Genomic DNA, 17753 nt, shown 5'->3' on the forward strand with positions numbered 1-17753 from the left:
TACCCATTCCTCTGTTGAAGGGCATCTGGGTTCTTTCCAGCTTCTGGCTATTATAAATAAGGCTGCTATGAACATAGTAGAGCGTGTGTCCTTGTTATATGTTGGAGCATCTTCTGAGTATATTCCTAGGGGTGGTATAGCTGGGTCCTCAGTTACTATTATGTCCAATTTTCTGAGAAATCTCCAGACTGATTTCCAGAATAGTTGTACTAGCTTTCAATCCTACCAACAATGGAGGAGTGTTCCTCTTTCTCCACATCCTTGCCAGCATCTGTTGTCATCTGAGTTTTTGATCTTAGCCAATCGCACTGGTGTGAGGTGAAATCTCAGAGTTGTTTTGATTTGCATTTCCCTTATGACTAAAGATGTTAAACATTTCTTTAGGTGTTTCTCAGCCATTCGGCATTCCTCAGCTGTGAATTCTTTGTTTAGCTCTGAACCCCATTTTTTAATAGGGTTATTTGTCTCCCTGCGGTCTAACTTCTTGAGTTCTTTGTATATTTTGGATATAAGGCCTCTATCTGTTATAGGATTGGTAAAGATCTTTTCCCAATCTGTTGGTTGCCGTTTTGTCCTAACCACAGTGTCCTTTGCCTTACAGAAGCTTTGCAGTTTTATGAGATCCCATTTGTCGATTCTTGATCTTAGAGCATAAGCCATTGGTGTTTTGTTCAGGAAATTTTTTCCAGTGCCCATGTGTTCCAGATGCTTCCCTAGTTTTTCTTCTATTAGTTTGAGTGTATCTGGTTTGATGTGGAGGTCCTTGATCCACTTGGACTTAAGCTTTGTACAGGGTGATAAGCATGGATCGATCTGCATTCTTCTACATGTTGACCTCCAGTTGAACCAGCACCATTTGCTGAAAATGCTATCTTTTTTCCATTTGATGGTTTTGGCTCCTTTGTCAAAAATCGAGTGCCCATAGGTGTGTGGGTTCATTTCTGGGTCTTCAATTCTGTTCCATTGGTCTATCTGTCCGCCTCTGTACCAATATCATGCAGTTTTTATCACTATTGCTCTGTAATACTGCTTGAGTTCAGGGATAGTGATTCCCCCTGAAGTCCTTTTATTGTTGAGGATAGTTTTAGCTATCCTGGGTTTTTTGTTATTCCAGATGAATTTGCAAATTGTTCTGTCTAACTCTTTGAAGAATTGGATTGGTATTTTGATGGGGATTGCATTGAATCTGTAGATCGCTTTTGGTAAAATGGCCATTTTTACTATATTAATCCTGCCAATCCATGAGCATGGGAGATCTTTCCATCTTCTGAGGACTTCTTCAATTTCTTTCTTCAAAGTCTTGAAGTTCTTATTGTATAGATCTTTTACTTGCTTGGTTAAAGTCACACCGAGGTACTTTATATTATTTGGGTCTATTATGAAGGGTGTCGTTTCCCAAATTTCTTTCTCGGCTTGTTTCTCTTTTGTGTAGAGGAAGGCTACTGATTTATTTGAGTTAATTTTATACCCAGCCACTTTGCTGAAGTTGTCTATCAGCTTTAGTAGTTCTCTGGTGGCACTTTTGGGATCACTTAAATATACTATCATATCATCTGCAAAAAGTGATATTTTGATTTCTTCTTTTCCGATCTGTATCCCCTTGACCTCCTTTTGTTGTCTGATTGCTCTGGCTAGAACTTCAAGAACTATATTGAATAAGTAGGGAGAGAGTGGGCAGCCTTGTCTAGTCCCTGATTTTAGTGGGATTGCTTCAAGTTTTTCTCCATTTAGTTTAATGTTAGCAACTGATTTGTTGTATATGGCTTTTACTATGTTTAGGTATGGGCCTTGAATTCCTATTCTTTCCAGGACTTTTATCATGAAGGGGTGTTGAATTTTGTCAAATGCTTTCTCAGCATCTAATGAAATGATCATGTGGTTTTGTTCTTTCAGTTTGTTTATATAATGGATCACATTGATGGTTTTCCGTTTATTAAACCATCCCTGCACGCCTAGGATGAAGCTTACTTGATCATGGTGGATGATTGTTTTGATGTGCTCTTGGATTTGGTTTGCCAGAATTTTATTGAGTATTTTTGCGTCGATATTCATAAGGGAAATTGGTGTGAAGTTCTCTTTCTTTGTTGCGTCTTTGTGTGGTTTAGGTATAAGAGTAATTGTGGCTTCGTAGAAGGAATTCGGTAGTGCTCCATCTGTTTCAATTTTGTGGAATAGTTTGGATAGTCTTCTATGAAGGTCTGATAGAATTCTGCACTAAACCCGTCTGGACCTGGGCTCTTTTTGGTTGGGAGACCTTTAATGACTGCTTCTATTTCCTTAGGAGTTATGGGGTTGTTTAACTGGTTTATCTGTTCCTGATTTAACTTCGGTACCTGGTATCTGTCTAGGAAATTGTCCATTTCCTGCAGATTTTCAAGTTTTGTTGAATAAAGGCTTTTATAGTAAGATCTGATCATTTTTTGAATTTCTTGTGAATCTGTAGTTATGTCTTCCTTTTCATTTCTGATTTTGTTAATTTGGATACACTCTCTGTGTCCTCTCGTTAGTCTGGCTAAGGGTTTATCTATCTTGTTGATTTTCTCAAAGAACCAACTTTTGGTTCTGTTGATTCTTTCTATGGTCCTTTTTGTTTCTACTTGGTTGATTTCAGCTCTGAGTTTGATTATTTCCTGCCTTCTACTCCTCCTGGGTGTATTTGCTTCTTTTTGCTCTAGAGCTTTTAGGTGTGCTGTCAAGCTGCTGACATATGCTCTTTCCTGTTTCTTTCTGCAGGCACTCAGAGCTATGAGTTTTCCTCTTAGCACAGCTTTCATTGTGTCCCATAAGTTTGGGTATGTTGTACCTTCATTTTCATTAAATTCTAAAAAGTCTTTAATTTCTTTCTTTATTTCTTCCTTGACCAGGTTATCATTGAGTAGAGCATTGTTCAATTTCCACGTATATGTGGGCATTCTTCCCTTATTGGTATTGAAGACCAGTTTTAGGCCATGGTGGTCCGATAGCATGCATGGGATTATTTCTATCTTTCTGTACCTGTTGAGGCCCGTTTTTTGACCAATTATGTGGTCAATTTTGGAGAAAGTACCATGAGGAGCTGAGAAGAATGTATATCCTTTTGCTTTAGGGTAGAATGTTTTATAAATATCTGTTAAGTCCATTTGGCTCATGACTTCTCTTAGTCTGTCTACGTCCCTGTTTTATTTCTGTTTCCATGATATGTCCATTGATGAGAGTGGGGTTTTGAAGTCTCCTACTATTATTGTGTGAGGTGCAATGTGTGTTTTGAGCTTTAGTAAGGTTTCTTTTATGTATGTAGGTGCCCTTGTATTTGGGGCATAGATATTTAGGATTGAGAGTTCATCTTGGTGGATTTTTCCTTTGATGAATATGAAGTGTCCTTCCTTATCTTTTTTGATGACTTTTAGTTGAAAATTGATTTTATTTGATATTAGAATGGCTACTCCAGCTTGCTTCTTCTGACCATTTGCTTGGAAAGTTGTTTTCCAGCCTTTCACTCTGAGGTAGTGTCTGTCTTTGTCTCTGAGGTGTGTTTCCTGTAGGCAGCAGAATGCAGGGTCCTCGTTGCGTATCCAGTTTGTTAATCTTTGTCTTTTTATTGGGGAGTTGAGACCATTGATGTTGAGAGATATTAAGGAATAGTGATTATTGCTTCCTGTTATATTCATATTTTGATGTGAGGTTATGTTTGTGTGCTTTTCTTCTCTTTGTTTTGTTGCCAAGACGATTAGTTTCTTATTTCTTCTAGGGTATAGCTTGCCTCTTTATGTTGGGCTTTACCATTCATTATCCTTTGTAATGCTGGATTTGTAGAAAGATATTGTGTAAATTTGGTTTTGTCATGGAATATCTTGGTTTCTCCATCTATGTTAATTGAAAGTTTTGCAGGATACAGTAACCTGGGCTGGCATTTGTGTTCTCTTAGGGTCTGTATGACATCTGTCCGGGATCTTCTGGCTTTCATAGTTTCTGGCGAAAAGTCTGGTGTAATTCTGATAGGTCTGCCTTTATATGTTACTTGACCTTTTTCCCTTACTGCTTTTAATATTCTTTCTTTTTTTTTTGTGCGTTTGGTGTTTTGACTATTATGTGATGGGAGGTGTTTCTTTTCTGGTCCAATCTATTTGGAGTTCTGTAGGCTTCTTGTATGCCTATGGGTATCTCTTTTTTTAGGTTAGGGAAGTTTTCTTCTATGATTTTGTTGAAGATATTTACTGGTCCTTTGAGCTGGGAGTCTTCACTCTCTTCTATACCTATTATCCTTACGTTTGATCTTCTCATTGAGTCCTGGATTTCCTGTATGTTTTGGACCAGTAGCTTTTTCTGCTTTACATTATCTTTGACAGTTGAGTCAATGATTTCTATGGAATCTTCTGCTCCTGAGATTCTCTCTTCCATCTCTTGTATTCTGTTGGTGAAGCTCATATCTACAGCTCCTTGTCTCTTCTTTTGGTTTTCTATGTCCAGGGTTGTTTCCATGTGTTCTTTCTTGATTGCTTCTATTTCCATTTTTAATTCCTTCAACTGTTTGATTGTGTTTTCCTGGAATTCTTTCAGGGATTTTTGTGACTCCTCTCTATGGGCTTCTACTTGTTTATTTATGTTTTCCTGGAATTCTTTCAGGGATTTTTGGGCTTCCTCTCTGTAGGCTTCTACTTGTTCTCTAAGGGAGTTCTTCACGTCTTTCTTGAAGTCCTCCAGCATCATGATCAAATATGATTTTGAAACTAGATCTTGCTTTTCTGGTGTGTTTGGATATTCCGTGTTTGCTTTGGTGGGAGAATTGGGCTCTGATGATGCCATGTAGTCTTGGTTTCTGTTGCTTGGGTTCCTGCGCTTGCCTCTCGCCATCAGATTATCTCTAGTGTTACTTTGTTCTGCTATTTCTGACAGTGGCTAGACTGTCCTATAAGCCTGTGTGTCAGGAGTGCTGTAGACCTGTTTTCCTGTTTTCTTTCAGCCAGTTATGGGGGCAGAGCGTTCTGCTTTCGGGCGTGTAGTTTTTTTCTATCTACAGGCCTTCAGCTGTTCCTGTGGGCCTGTGTCTGGTGTTCACCAGGCAGGTCACTTGCAGCAGAAAAGTTGGTCTTACTTGTGGTTCCGAGGCTCAAGGTTGCTCGCGGGGTGCTGCCTATGAGCTCTCTGTGGCGGCAGCAACCAGGAAGATCTGCGCCCCAGTTCAGTGTTTTGCTGCCGGCATTCGCCTATATATTTGCTGTATTCTGGCTGTGTCTTTGAGTCAACGAAATATCCAGCCACTTTGCTGAAGTTGTTTCTGAGGCTTAGTTCTCTAGTGGAACTTTTGCGATCACTTAAGTATGGTATTATATCATCGGCGAATAGTGATATTTTGACTTCTCCTTTTCAATTTGTATCCTTTTTACCTCCCTTTGTTATCTGATTGCTCTGGCTAGGACTTTGAGTACTATATTGAATAAGTAGGGAGAGAGTGGGCAGCCTTGTCTAGTCCCTGATTTTAGTGGGGTTGCTTCAGGTTGCTCTCCATTTAGTTTGATGTTGACTACTGGTTTGCTGTATATTGCTTTTACTATCTTTAGGTATGGACATTGAATTCCTGATCTTTCCAAGACTTTTAACCTGAAGGGGTGTTGAATTTTGTCAAATGCTTTCTCAGCATCTAATGAAATGTTCATGTGGTTTTTGTATTTGAGTTTGTTTATATAGTGGATTATGTTGATGGATTTACATATATTGAACCATCCCTGCATCCCTGAGATGAAGCCTACTTGATCATGATGGATGATCATTTTGATGTATTTTTGGATTCAGTTTGTGAGAATTTTATTGAGTATTTTTGCACTGATATTCATAAGGAAAATTGGTCTGAACTTCTTTTTTTGGGTGGGTCTTTCTGTGGTTTAGGTATAAGTGTAACTGTGGTTTCATAGAGGCAATTGGGTAGTTTTCCTTCTTTTTCTATTTTGTGGAATAGTTTGGATAGTATTGGTATTAGGTGTTCTATGAAGATCTGATAAAATTCTGCACTAAACCTATCTGGTCCTCAGCTTTTATTGGTTGGGAGACTTTTAATAACTGCTTCTATTTCTTTAGGAGTTATTGAACTGTTTAGATGGTTTATCTGATCCTGATTTAACTTTGGTACCTGGTATCTGTCTAGAGAATTGTCCATTTCATCCATATTTTACAGTTTTGTTAAATATAGGCTTTTGTAGTAGGGTCTGATGTTTTTTTTGAATTCCCTCAGTTTCTGCTGTTATGCCTCCTTTTTCATTTCATATTTTATTAATTTGGATACTCTCTCTGTGCCCTCTGGTTAGTCTGGCTAAGGGTTTATCTATCTTGTTGCTTTTCTCAAAGAACAAACTCCTGGTTTTGTTGATTCTTTGTATAGTTCTTCTTGTTTCTACTTGGTTGATTTCAGCTCTGAGTTTGATTATTTCCTGCCTTCTACTCCTCTTAGGTGTAATTGTTTCCTTTTGTTCTAGAGCTTTCAGGTGTGCTCTCAGGATGCTAGTGTATGCTCTCTCCAGTTTCCTCTTGGAGGCACTCAGATCTATGAGTTTTCCTCTTAGCCCTTCTTTCATTGTGTCCCATAAGTTTGGGTATGTTTTGCCTTCATTTTTACTAAATTCTTAAAAGTTTTTAATTTCTTTCTTTATTTCTTCCTCAACCAAGTTATCACTGAGTAGAGCATTGTTCAACTGACATGTGTATATGGGCTTTCTCTTGTTTTTGCAGACCAGCCTTAGTTCTTGGTGATGTGATAGGATGTATGCGTTTGTTTCAATCTTCTCATATCCGTTAAGTCTTGTTTTGTGACCAATTATATGGTCAATTTTGGAGAAGATACTATGAAGTGCTGAGAAGAATGTATATTCTTTTGTTTTAGGATAAAATGATCTGCAAATATCTGTTAAATCCATTTGGTTCATAACTTCTGTTAGTTTCTCTATGTCTCTGTTAATTTCTGTTTTCATGATCTGTCTGTTGATGAGACTGGGGTGCTGAAGTCTCCCAATGTTATTGTGTGAGGTGCAAGGCATGTTTTGAGGTTTAGTAACATTTTTTCTTTTTAATGAATGTAGGTTCCCTTGTGTTTGGAGCATAGATATTCGGGATTGAGAGTTCATCTTGGTGGATTTTTCCTTTGATGAATATGAAGTGTCCTTCCTTTTTTTTTTTTTGATAACTTTTGGTTAAAAGTCGATTTTACTCAGTATTAGAATGGATACTTCAGCTCGTTTCTTGGGACTTTTTTTTTTTTTTTTGGTTCTTTTTTTCGGAGCTGGGGACCAAACCCAGGGCCTTGTGCTTCCTAGGCAAGCGCTCTACCACTGAGCTAAATCCCCAACCCCTTCTTGGGACCTTTTGCTGAAAATTGTTTTCCAGCCTTTTACTCTGAGGTAGTGTCTATCTTTATCATTGAGGTGTGTTTTTTGTATGCAGCAAAATGCTGGGTCCTCTTTCCGTATTCAGTCTGTTAGTGTATGTCTTTTTATTAGGGAATTTTGTCCATTGATGTCAACAGTTATTAAGAAATAGTGGTTGTTGTTTCCTGTTATTTTTGTTGTTAGATGTGGAATTATATTTGTGTGGCTCTCTTCTTTTGGGTTTGTTGCAAGAAGATTACTTTCTTGCTTTGTCTAGGGTATGGTTTCCTTCCTTGTATTGGAGTTTTCCATCTATTATTCTTTGTAAGGCTGGATTTGTGGAAAGATATTGTGTAAATTTGGTTTTGTTATGGAATATCTTGGTTTCTCCATCTATGTTAATTGAAAGTCTTGTTGGATATAGTTGCCTGGACTGGGATTTTTGTTCTCTTAGGGTCTGTATGACATCTTCCCAGGATCTTCTGGCTTTTACAGTCTCTGGTGAGAAGTCTGGTATAATTCTGATAGGTTTGCCTTTAAACGTTACTTGAACTTTTCTCCTTTCTGCTTCTAATATTCTTTCTTTGTTTTGTGCATTTGGTGCTTTGACTATTATGTGATGCGAGGAATTTCTTTTCTGGTCCAATCTATGTGGAGTTCTGTAGGCTTCTTGTATGTTCATGGGCATCTCTTTCTTTAGGTTAGGGAAGTTTTCTTCTATAATTTTGTTGAAGATATTTACTGGCCCTTTAAGTTGTGAATCTTCATTCTCATTTATACCTATTATCCTTAGGATTGATCTTCTCATTGTGTCCTGGATTTCCTGGATGTTGAATTAGGAACTTTTTGCGTTTCACATTATCTTTGACTGTTGTGTCCATGTTTTCTATGGTATCTTCGGCCCCTGAGATTCTCTCTTCTCTCTCTTGTATTCTGTTGGTGGTTCTTGTGTCTATGACTCTTGATCTCTTTCCTAGGTTTTCTATCTCCAGGGTTGTCTCCCTTTGTGATTTCTCTACTGTTTCTATTTTCATTCTAATTGGATGGTTTTGTTCAATTCCTTCATCTGTTTGGTTGTTTTCCTGTACTTTTTAAAGGGATTTTTATGTTTCCTCTTTAAGGGCTTCTACTTTTTTTTTAACCTGTGTTGTCCTGTATTTCTTTAGGGAATTTATTTATGTCCTCAAAGTCCTCTATTATCATCATGAAATGTGATTTTAAGTCCACATCTTGCCTTTCCAGTGTGTTGGAATATCTAGTATTTGCTTTGGTTGGACAACTGGGCTCTGATGATTCCAATTAGTCTTGGTTTTTGTTCCTGTGCTTGCCTCTCACCATCTGGTTGTCTTTTGTGTTATCTTGTCTTGCTGTCTCTGACAATGGCTTGACCCTCCTCTAAGACTGCACTCCTTAAGTGACAGCACCCCTCCAGATTAGCTTTCTTCCAGCAGGATCTGGGTAGAGAGAGCTGTTTCACAGGGGCAGCTCTGGGTGCAGGCAAAAATGGAAACGATCTTGTCCCAGACTGCTCCTGGGTTTCTTTGTCCTGAGGGCTCCAGATGGGTCCCTTGGAGCAGAAGTGGTGATCTTTCCTCTGCTCTCAGGTGTGTCAGTGCTCCTAGGGACTGGATTTCAACTCTGGGTGCAGGCAGAGACTGGAAGGATCCTGCCTGTGAATGCTCCTAGGTTCCTGTGTTCAGGGATCTCTAGGTGTGTTCCTCTTGGGCCAGAGCAGAAGTGGTGGTCGCCCCTGAGCTTTCAGGATCGTCCACACTTCTGAGAGTCCAGCTCTTTTCCCCATAGGATTTGGGTACAGTGAGGTGTGGGATCATGTCAGTTCAGGGAGCTAGCCATGATCCCTTATGTTTAAACTACAGATTTAGAGATTTCTAAGCCTATAACAAAAGAGACCTTGAATCTGTAACCTATTCTTCTTACAAGTCAGAGTTGTCAATTGTCTTTTCCCTTCATCAATTATTTTGTTTGTTCAGTGGCAGATACCTCAAGAGGATTCCTGGAGTAATGGCCTCATCTAGCTATGTGCTTATCTGTTTTTGAAGATCTCCAGAGCATAATATGGACCTCCAATTAGTGGCTAGATAAAGTTACTTTTAGGATTTTTTTCTAAAAAGACTCAGACATAATTTTTCTTATGAAAAGAGATAAAATGAAATCATAATGTGGAATGTCCCCAGGAATGCAACACACAGAGACTAAAACCCGAAAGTTAGAGCCAGAAGGACAGCGATTGCATCAATGTGCTCCGCTTTGCTGGAACGTTGTCAAGCAGTGGGTGCTGGCTTCATGACTCTCACCTTTCCCAGAGGGTATGGCTGTGCCAGAGGATCTTTGAGGACTTTGTGGAAAGCAAAGAGATGAGCAAGAGACTGTTCTGAGAGCTCATTTTGCTCCAGAGATGAACTGAGATTTTCAGTCATCCCCACATTAGTAATGGGAGAGTTTTTTCGTTTTTTCTTGGTATTTCTCACTGGGTATGCACATTTGGTGCTCCTTCCTTTCTGTAAAATGATAACCCGACAATAGCCATCCCCATATCACTTTCTGGGTCCTCAGATGCCTGTGATTTACCCAGAGGATTATAGTGCAAGGAAAGAACACTGCAGAAAGTGCCCAAGATCCAGGAACTTAGTACCCTGGCTCTCCTCCACATCCTGCGGGCAGAGTTTCTCTGAGCAAAAGAAAGATGCCATCATCAACATCAGCCTCTATCACTTATACTGCATCATCCCCAAACATCCATGTTACAGTTAATCTCAGTGGTCTACTCCACTGGATTGGAAGACAGACACCTGTATGGTTAAGAGCTCTGTATGTGTCTGGGAAAGCATTTCAGGTCAGATTTTATCAGGCCCAAGGGTCTGCATCTGAGGCCAGCTTTAAGCAATGGTTTTATCTTCTGATGGATGCATAGCTGGTAGATGGTGAATCTGTGGAAGGTAAGGCATAGTGGGAGGAAGTAAATCAGAGTCATGACTTCTTTAAGCCTGTCTTTTCTGGTTCCTTCCTGCCTCTCTCAGCTTTGTGGTAACCATGAGGTGAGCGAATGTTGGATTGATACAAGTTGAAAAGGGGGAGGATAGACCCCACCTCTCCATAGAGTTCTAGGTGCTCATCAATGTCCAGTTCTTACACGGACAGCATATCTTTCTCCATGTTTATTTACTTGCAAGTTCTACAAAACCTGGACTTATTAGACTTTGTGTGATACAGGTGGCCAGGAACACCCATTGGCTTTACTGAAAGCAGAGTACAGGCCCAGAGAGAATAGAAGGGCTGGACATTGAGGGGTCCAAGGGTTGAAAGTGACCGTAGACTGGAATAGGCTGGAAAGGACACAAGGAGATCTAGTCCAGTCACAGGTGGTGGGAAGAGATCTCATCAATCGGGAATCACCCTGGGGTTAGTCTGCATCTGAGGCCACCTTGTAAGCAAATTCAGGAACCACCTGTGTGTAGCATGCTAGAACTCTGAAGTTCCAGGGGTATATATGATACCCAAGCTGGCTAACTTTATGTCAACTTTGCACAAGCTAGAGTTATCTGAAAAGAGGGGACCTAGTTGAGAAAATGCTTCCAGAAGATCTATTTGTAGGGTGTTTTCTTTTTGTCAATTGTTTTATTTATTTACATTCTAAATGTTGTCCTCCTTCCTGGTTTCCCCCTTCTAGAGTTCTTCACCTATCCCCTTTGCCTTTGAGATGGTGCTTCCCCACTTTCTTTTTTTTTTTTTTTTTCGGAGCTGGGGACCAAACCCAGGGCCTTGCGCTTGCTAGGCAAGCGCTCTACCACTGAGCTAAATCCCCAACCCCGCTTCCCCACTTTCTTAATTAGTGATTGATGGGGGAGGGCCCAGCCCATTGTGAATGGTGCCATCTCTGGGCTGGTGGTTCTGTGTTGTATAATAAAAGAGGCTGAACAAGTCATGAAGAGCAAGACAGCATACTGATTGATGTCAGTCATAGGTGTCACAGGAAAAAGAAGCTCACTAAGAAGTTAGGTCTTGGGGCTGGGGATTTAGCTCAGTGGTAGAGCGCTTACCTAGGAAGCACAAGGCCCTGGGTTCGGTCCCCAGCTCCGAAAAAAAGAACCAAAAAAAAAAAAAAAAAAAGAAGTTAGGTCTTCATTTCCTGAAGGAGTGGAGGGGTCAGCCTTCTTGGAAAAGATTGACACCCAGCTAGTTCACTCCAGTTACTTTATTCAAACATTATACTAGGTTAATTGTGGCAAGGAAAGGTTCCAACTACCTTGCTCAAATAAATTTCAGTCTCCTATGACCAGGCATGGTTAGCCATAATCAAAAGGAAGAACTCCAGATTTGCCAGGAGTGTCTTAGGACCAAGGTTGGTGCAGCTTCAGGTCCTCGAGTATCTTCAAGTGCAGATTCTCTAGAGAGGCATTTCTTCAAGCTTCAAACAGTCTCATAACAATTTCTCAACCTTTACTAATTGACACAAACATAACAAGTCTTTGCTGAAACAATCCACTTAAAGCCAGACACAAAAGCTTTAGTATACACCTCACTTGAAGCCAGACACAAAGGCTTTACTATACATATCACTACATCCATAAGCAACCCCCCTCCATGGCCTCTGTATCAGTTACTTCCGTGTTTAAATTCCTGCCCTGACGTCCTTCAATGACAAACAGTTATAAGGAAGTAAACCCCTTTCCTTCCACAGTTGCTTCGGTCATGGTGTTTTATCACAGAAATAGCAACTCTAGCTAAAATGACATCCTTCTGGGGCCGATACATATTTACAGGACTTCAGGGTGTGGCTTCTCCCCCACCCCAACCTACTAGACGTGGTGTTTTGAATGAGAAATGCCCCCCCCCCCACATAGCCTCATGCATTTGAACATTTGTTTCCCAGTTGGTGGTGCCATTGGGGAAGATTATGGAGCTTTAAGGAAATTCAACCTTGCTGGAAGGAGTAGTTCCTGGGGATAGGCTTTGATGGGTCATGGCCAATCCACTTCCTATTCTCTGTATCTGCTTCCTATGTGTAGATGAAAGGTGACCTCTGCTTCCTGCTGCTGCCACCATGCTCTGTGCTCCCTGACATGACAGGCTCTTAACTCCTTGGAACCCTCAGCGGAACCCTCTTTTCCTTAAGTTGTACTTGGTCATGGTACTTTATCAGAGCAACTAATACACTTCGGAAATGCCGTTCGCTTATCTCAGAAGTACGATCTGGGGCATCCCAGGAGTGTGGGAGGATCAGCCTAGACCACAGAATACAAAGTTAAGTGTGGCCAGCAAAGGCCCCTGATATGCCAAGAAAGAAATTGGCTGGTGTGCGAACAGCCATGGCAGGTGTCACACACTTGCCCAGTGCACTTAGCAATAGCATCAAACACAGGAGACACAAGTTCAACTAACCCTGATCCCTGCATGCATACAGTTAGCAGTCTTTGGGTTCTGAGGACTGAGAAGGAAGATGCTGTCATAATGCATATATTTTTATTTTTTAATTTTGTCCCCTGCCACATGTTTTCCTTTTCTTCCTACATGTTAGACAAAACTTTTTATTGTAGTATATTTAAAAATTTGTATTCTTATTTCTTATTTCTTTTCATATGTAATTTGTTCAGATGTTTTTCCATTTTTCTATTTCCTTTTCCCTGGTTTCTCTTTTCCTTTTTGACCCTATGTTTCCTCCTTGTTCCCACATCTGTGTTACTTTTGGCTTTGTTATTAAAGGCAATCCTCTTTAGTAGTCTAATGCAGATGTGAACTGCAATAATGAGTGGTATAGCAATATATAGCCATGACTACAGTAGTGGGACAGCAATATATAGCCATGACTACAGTAGCGGGACAGCAATATATAGCCATGACTACAGTAGTGGGACAGCAATATATAGCCATTACTACAGTAGTGGGACAGCAATATATAGCCATGACTACAGTAGTGGGACAGCAATATATAGCCATGACTACAGTAGTGGGACAGCAATATATAGCCATGACTACAGTAGTGGGACAGCAATATATAGCCATGACTACAGTAGTGGGACAGCAATATATAGCTATGACTACAGTAGTGGGACAACAATATATAGGCATGACTACAGTAGTGACAAAAATATGCTAGGATGACTAACTTTTGGGACATAACAAGTGCAGTTCTAAGATTAAAGTTTATAGCTATCGGTGTTTATATTAGACAGTAGGGAAATTTCAAACACACAACAAAAAATTTGCCTTGAGGTTTTAGGAAAACAATTTAAACTCAAAGTGGCAGACAGTAAGAAACAGTTACAATCAAGGCTAAAATTAATGAAATTAATTAAAATTTGAAAAACAATAGAAAAGATAAAGAATTTTTCAATTTTTAAAGAAAAACCTGTCACACACACACACACACACACTTCACACACTCACACACTTCACATACAAATTCTCTCACACACACTCTATTCTTTCTCTCTCTTTCACACACACACAAACACACACATACTCATGCACACACTCATACACACATACACACACATGCTCATGCACACTCACGCATACACTTATACACATTCACACACACTTCAAACACACTCTCACACACACACTCTCATACACTCATACTCACACACACACTTCATTCTCTCTCTCTCTCTCACACACACACACACACACACACACACACACACACACACACAGGCTGTGGTAGTGGGAGAATGTGCTGAGGTTAATAAAATTAGAGATGAAAATAGAGAAGTTGGCTACAAAGATTCCAGTAAAATACAGAGGTTTTCCAGGGAGTATTTTTTTTGTTTTTTGTTTTTCTTCAAAATCAAAAGTTTTATTAAATCAAGTTAAAAATGTTAATGTAGAAAAGTCAAACATGGGTATTCAGAAAATCAAAATATAACTTTTTTTTACAATATATGTATATATTAGCAGCAAACTACTTCAGAGATTTTCTTTTTCGTTTAGTTTTTTTTTTAAAGAAAGCATAACAGTGTTATGTTAGCATAGAATGTCAGAATTCCCTCTTCACCTTTTACTCTGTGACTTGGCCTTCTCTACAATGCTTTATACCAAAGATTAAGAACAAACTTGGTTTTGACTAAAATGTAGTGAAACAGTAGCTGGTAAAATGTCTCACCATGCATCAGCTATGAATCATTTTCAGAATTACCAAATAAGCACCACTTAACACATTTTCAGGTGTAATGACAGCCAATTGTACCACATAGCATTTGGTTTACTGTTTTAAAAATGTGGTAGCATACAAAATTTTAACAAATGAGATAAATACTTCAATTCTATATTGCTGTTCATTATTAAAACTCTTTAATAAAAATTCTATATATAACCTGACAAACTCTAGGCAAAGATATATTTGTGAATATACACGTGCAAAAGTCAATGTACTTATCCACATACATCTGCAACTTTGGATTTCTTTTTGTTAAAGATTTATTTATTTATTATATATAGGTACACTGTAGCTGTCTTCAGACACACTAGAAGAGGGCATCGGATCCCATTACAGATGGGTGTGAGTCACCATGTGGTTGCTGGGAATTGAACTCAGGACCTCTGGAAGAGCAGTCAGTGCTCTTTTTTTTTTTAAAGATTTATTAATTTATTATGTATAAGTACAATGTAACTATCTTCAGATACACCAGAAGAGGGCATCAGATCTCTTTACAGATGGGTGTGAGTCACCATGTGGTTGCTGGGAATTGAACTCAGGACCTCTGGAAGAGCAGTCAGTGCTCTTAACCGCTGAGCCATCTCTCCAGCCCCAACTTTGGATTTTTAAAAAAACTAATTTAAGTGTAATGTATCATTCACTGACTAAAATGTTTCACCAGCAAGTGAGAAACACTGACTACAAAGAGCTGTCCTATAACATATTTGGGCTTAGGAATTACTCAACCTAGATTGAAATAGCAAACACCACCAAAGAAAACTTCTCTTGATATGTTCTTCTAACAGCAAAAGAAGAAACATTTGTACAATATGCTTTCAAGGTCAAAGTTATTAAATAAATCTCACTAGTCTTCAAAGATACTAAACATTGTATGAATACAGTTTTCTTATTGTGTTCCTCAGCTAGGACCTGTACTTTTGAAAAACCCCTTTGGACCGTCCCACTTTGCACTTCAAGTTTCTGCTCTGAAGCTCTGACAAATGGCTCAGGTTTGTTACTTTTATAGAAATCACATCGTCCAGAATTTGCAGTTATCTCTGTACTAAATAGAAGGAACTGTACCAACCATCAAAAACAATGTAGACATTCAGAATATGTAATAAAAAAAAGAAAAAGACAACAGGGATTCCCTTTTCGCCACACAAGTGAGCTACAACCCTTTCTGTGCTGTTAAAGTAACTGTCTAGAGAATGGAACTAGGGTGGCCCACCTTTATTTTCAATTATAAACCTAACGCAATAGACTGAATTATTAATTTTATTAATATGCACAGTAAATTACTGAAAACAGTGACTTCATGTCTTCTTTTTTTCAGAGCTGGGGACCGAATCCAGGGCCTAGTGCTTGCTAGGCAAGCGCTCTACCACTGAGCTAAATCCCCAACCCCTCATGTCTTCTTCTTAAAGAAGGCACTTGTCGGCAGGTAGCAAGGAGGCAGAGATGTCTAATACATCACTTGTTTACTTGAAAAGACTCTCCCACAGCAGTTTGATATTGGGTTTCCTCATCTAGCTGAAGGCTCACAAGCTCTCCCTAACCAAACTGATATCTTTGATTAAATGAAATTTCCAGTAATCTGGCTAGGATCTCCCCAAGAAAGAGACACACAAATAGGACATGTCCTAGGAACTATCTGAAATAGGTGGTTACTATTACAGTGACCCAATAAACGTTGTCTGGTGAAATTTGACTCTTGACATAAGGGACACTTAAAGGTGGGATGCCCAGAAGAACTGCTCCTTACTGAATCTTGAGAAATCTTAACGTTTGGAACAACAGAAGAAACACCATATTCATCCTCATACTTCTTACAAGATTTTTAATGATGTCTCATGCAATAGAATTTAATCTTTTTCGAATAGCATCTACACTACCAGAAACCCTCCTCATGATATTTTCAAGACCTATGGCCCGTTTCGGACATGCACTTTCTCTTCTAGTCACACTTCCGAGACATAGGGGACAACGTATTCCACTTTTTCTCATTGCAGTCAGGAAACAATTTCTACAGAAAATGACAGGCCGCACTCTGGACCCACGTCTTGAGCATCTCCTGACAGACAGGGCAGTAGTCTTCTGTGCAGGACGTGTCCGCAGAAAGATCCTTGGACATGGCGAGAGGTGGGAGAGAGAGGCACTGGCGCCTGTAGGAGCCGAGGTGGCCGCTGAGCCCGACGCCCAGAGAGAGAGAGAGCCCTGAGGGGGGCTCCAGGGAGTATTTTAAAAACATATTTACCTAAAATGAATCATCTGAAAAAATGGATAAATTTCCTAATACATATAACTTATAAAAATTAATTCAAGGGGTTGGGGATTTAGCTCAGTGGTAGAGCACTTGCCTAGCAAGCGCAAGGCCCTGGGTTTGGTCCCCAGGTCCGAAAAAAAATTAATTCAAGACGTTATAAGATCCTTATCAGCCACTGAGGTAGAAACAGTAACAAAAAGTCTTTAAACAAAGAAAAATTCAGAATCAGATGGATTCACTACTGAGTGTATCAAATCATTAAAGAAGACACCACCATTGCTGCTCAAATTTTCTGTAAAATAGAAAGGAAAGGAACACTGCTGCTCCCATTCCACAAAGCCATGTCTTAGTTATGTTTCTATGGCTGTGATGAACACCATGACCCAAGTAGATTGGGGAGGATAGAATTTATCTGGCGTATGCACTATAGCACTGTTCACCATCAACGGAACTCAGCCTGCTTTCATGAGAATGGTAGACCACCAGCCCAGGGGATGCATCTCCCACAGTGGGCTGGGCCTACCCCATCAAACATTAATTAAGAATGTGCCGTACAGGTTTACAGTCTGTTCTAATGGAGGCATCTTCTCAGTTGAGGTTCCCTCCTCTCAGATGATGACGCTAGCTTGTGTCAAGTTGACGTAAGACTAGCCAGCACAACCAGGGTTGCACTGATGTGAAAACTGGAAAAGGACAAAACACAGAAAAAAATCTATAGTCTAATTTACCTAATGAATATAGATGAAAATATTTTAAATGGAAACCTCGCAAACTTAGTTCAAGATCACATAAAGAAGATCAGATGCTAGGGGTGCAAAGTTGGTTCAATGGTCACAAATCCCCAAATGTAATTCACTACATTAATAGACTCACGACAGAAACATGATGATCTCAACCGAAGCCAAAAAGCATTTGACAAATGCCAACATCCTTTCATGAAGGCCATGAAGACACCAAGAACAGAGAGAACATATATCAACACAATGAGGATTATACACGA

At 39.6% G+C, this 17753-nt stretch overlaps 1 pseudogene; it reads right to left on the reverse strand.

Moving 5' to 3' along the window:
- Window positions 1-15960: 15960 nt before the first annotated feature.
- Window positions 15961-16621, reverse strand: Rnf138-ps3 (ring finger protein 138, pseudogene 3; annotated as a pseudogene).
- Window positions 16622-17753: the final 1132 nt, after the last annotated feature.

This window comes from Rattus norvegicus, chromosome 3, assembly GCF_036323735.1.
Source record: "Rattus norvegicus strain BN/NHsdMcwi chromosome 3, GRCr8, whole genome shotgun sequence".
Classification (NCBI taxonomy): Eukaryota; Metazoa; Chordata; class Mammalia; order Rodentia; family Muridae; genus Rattus; species Rattus norvegicus.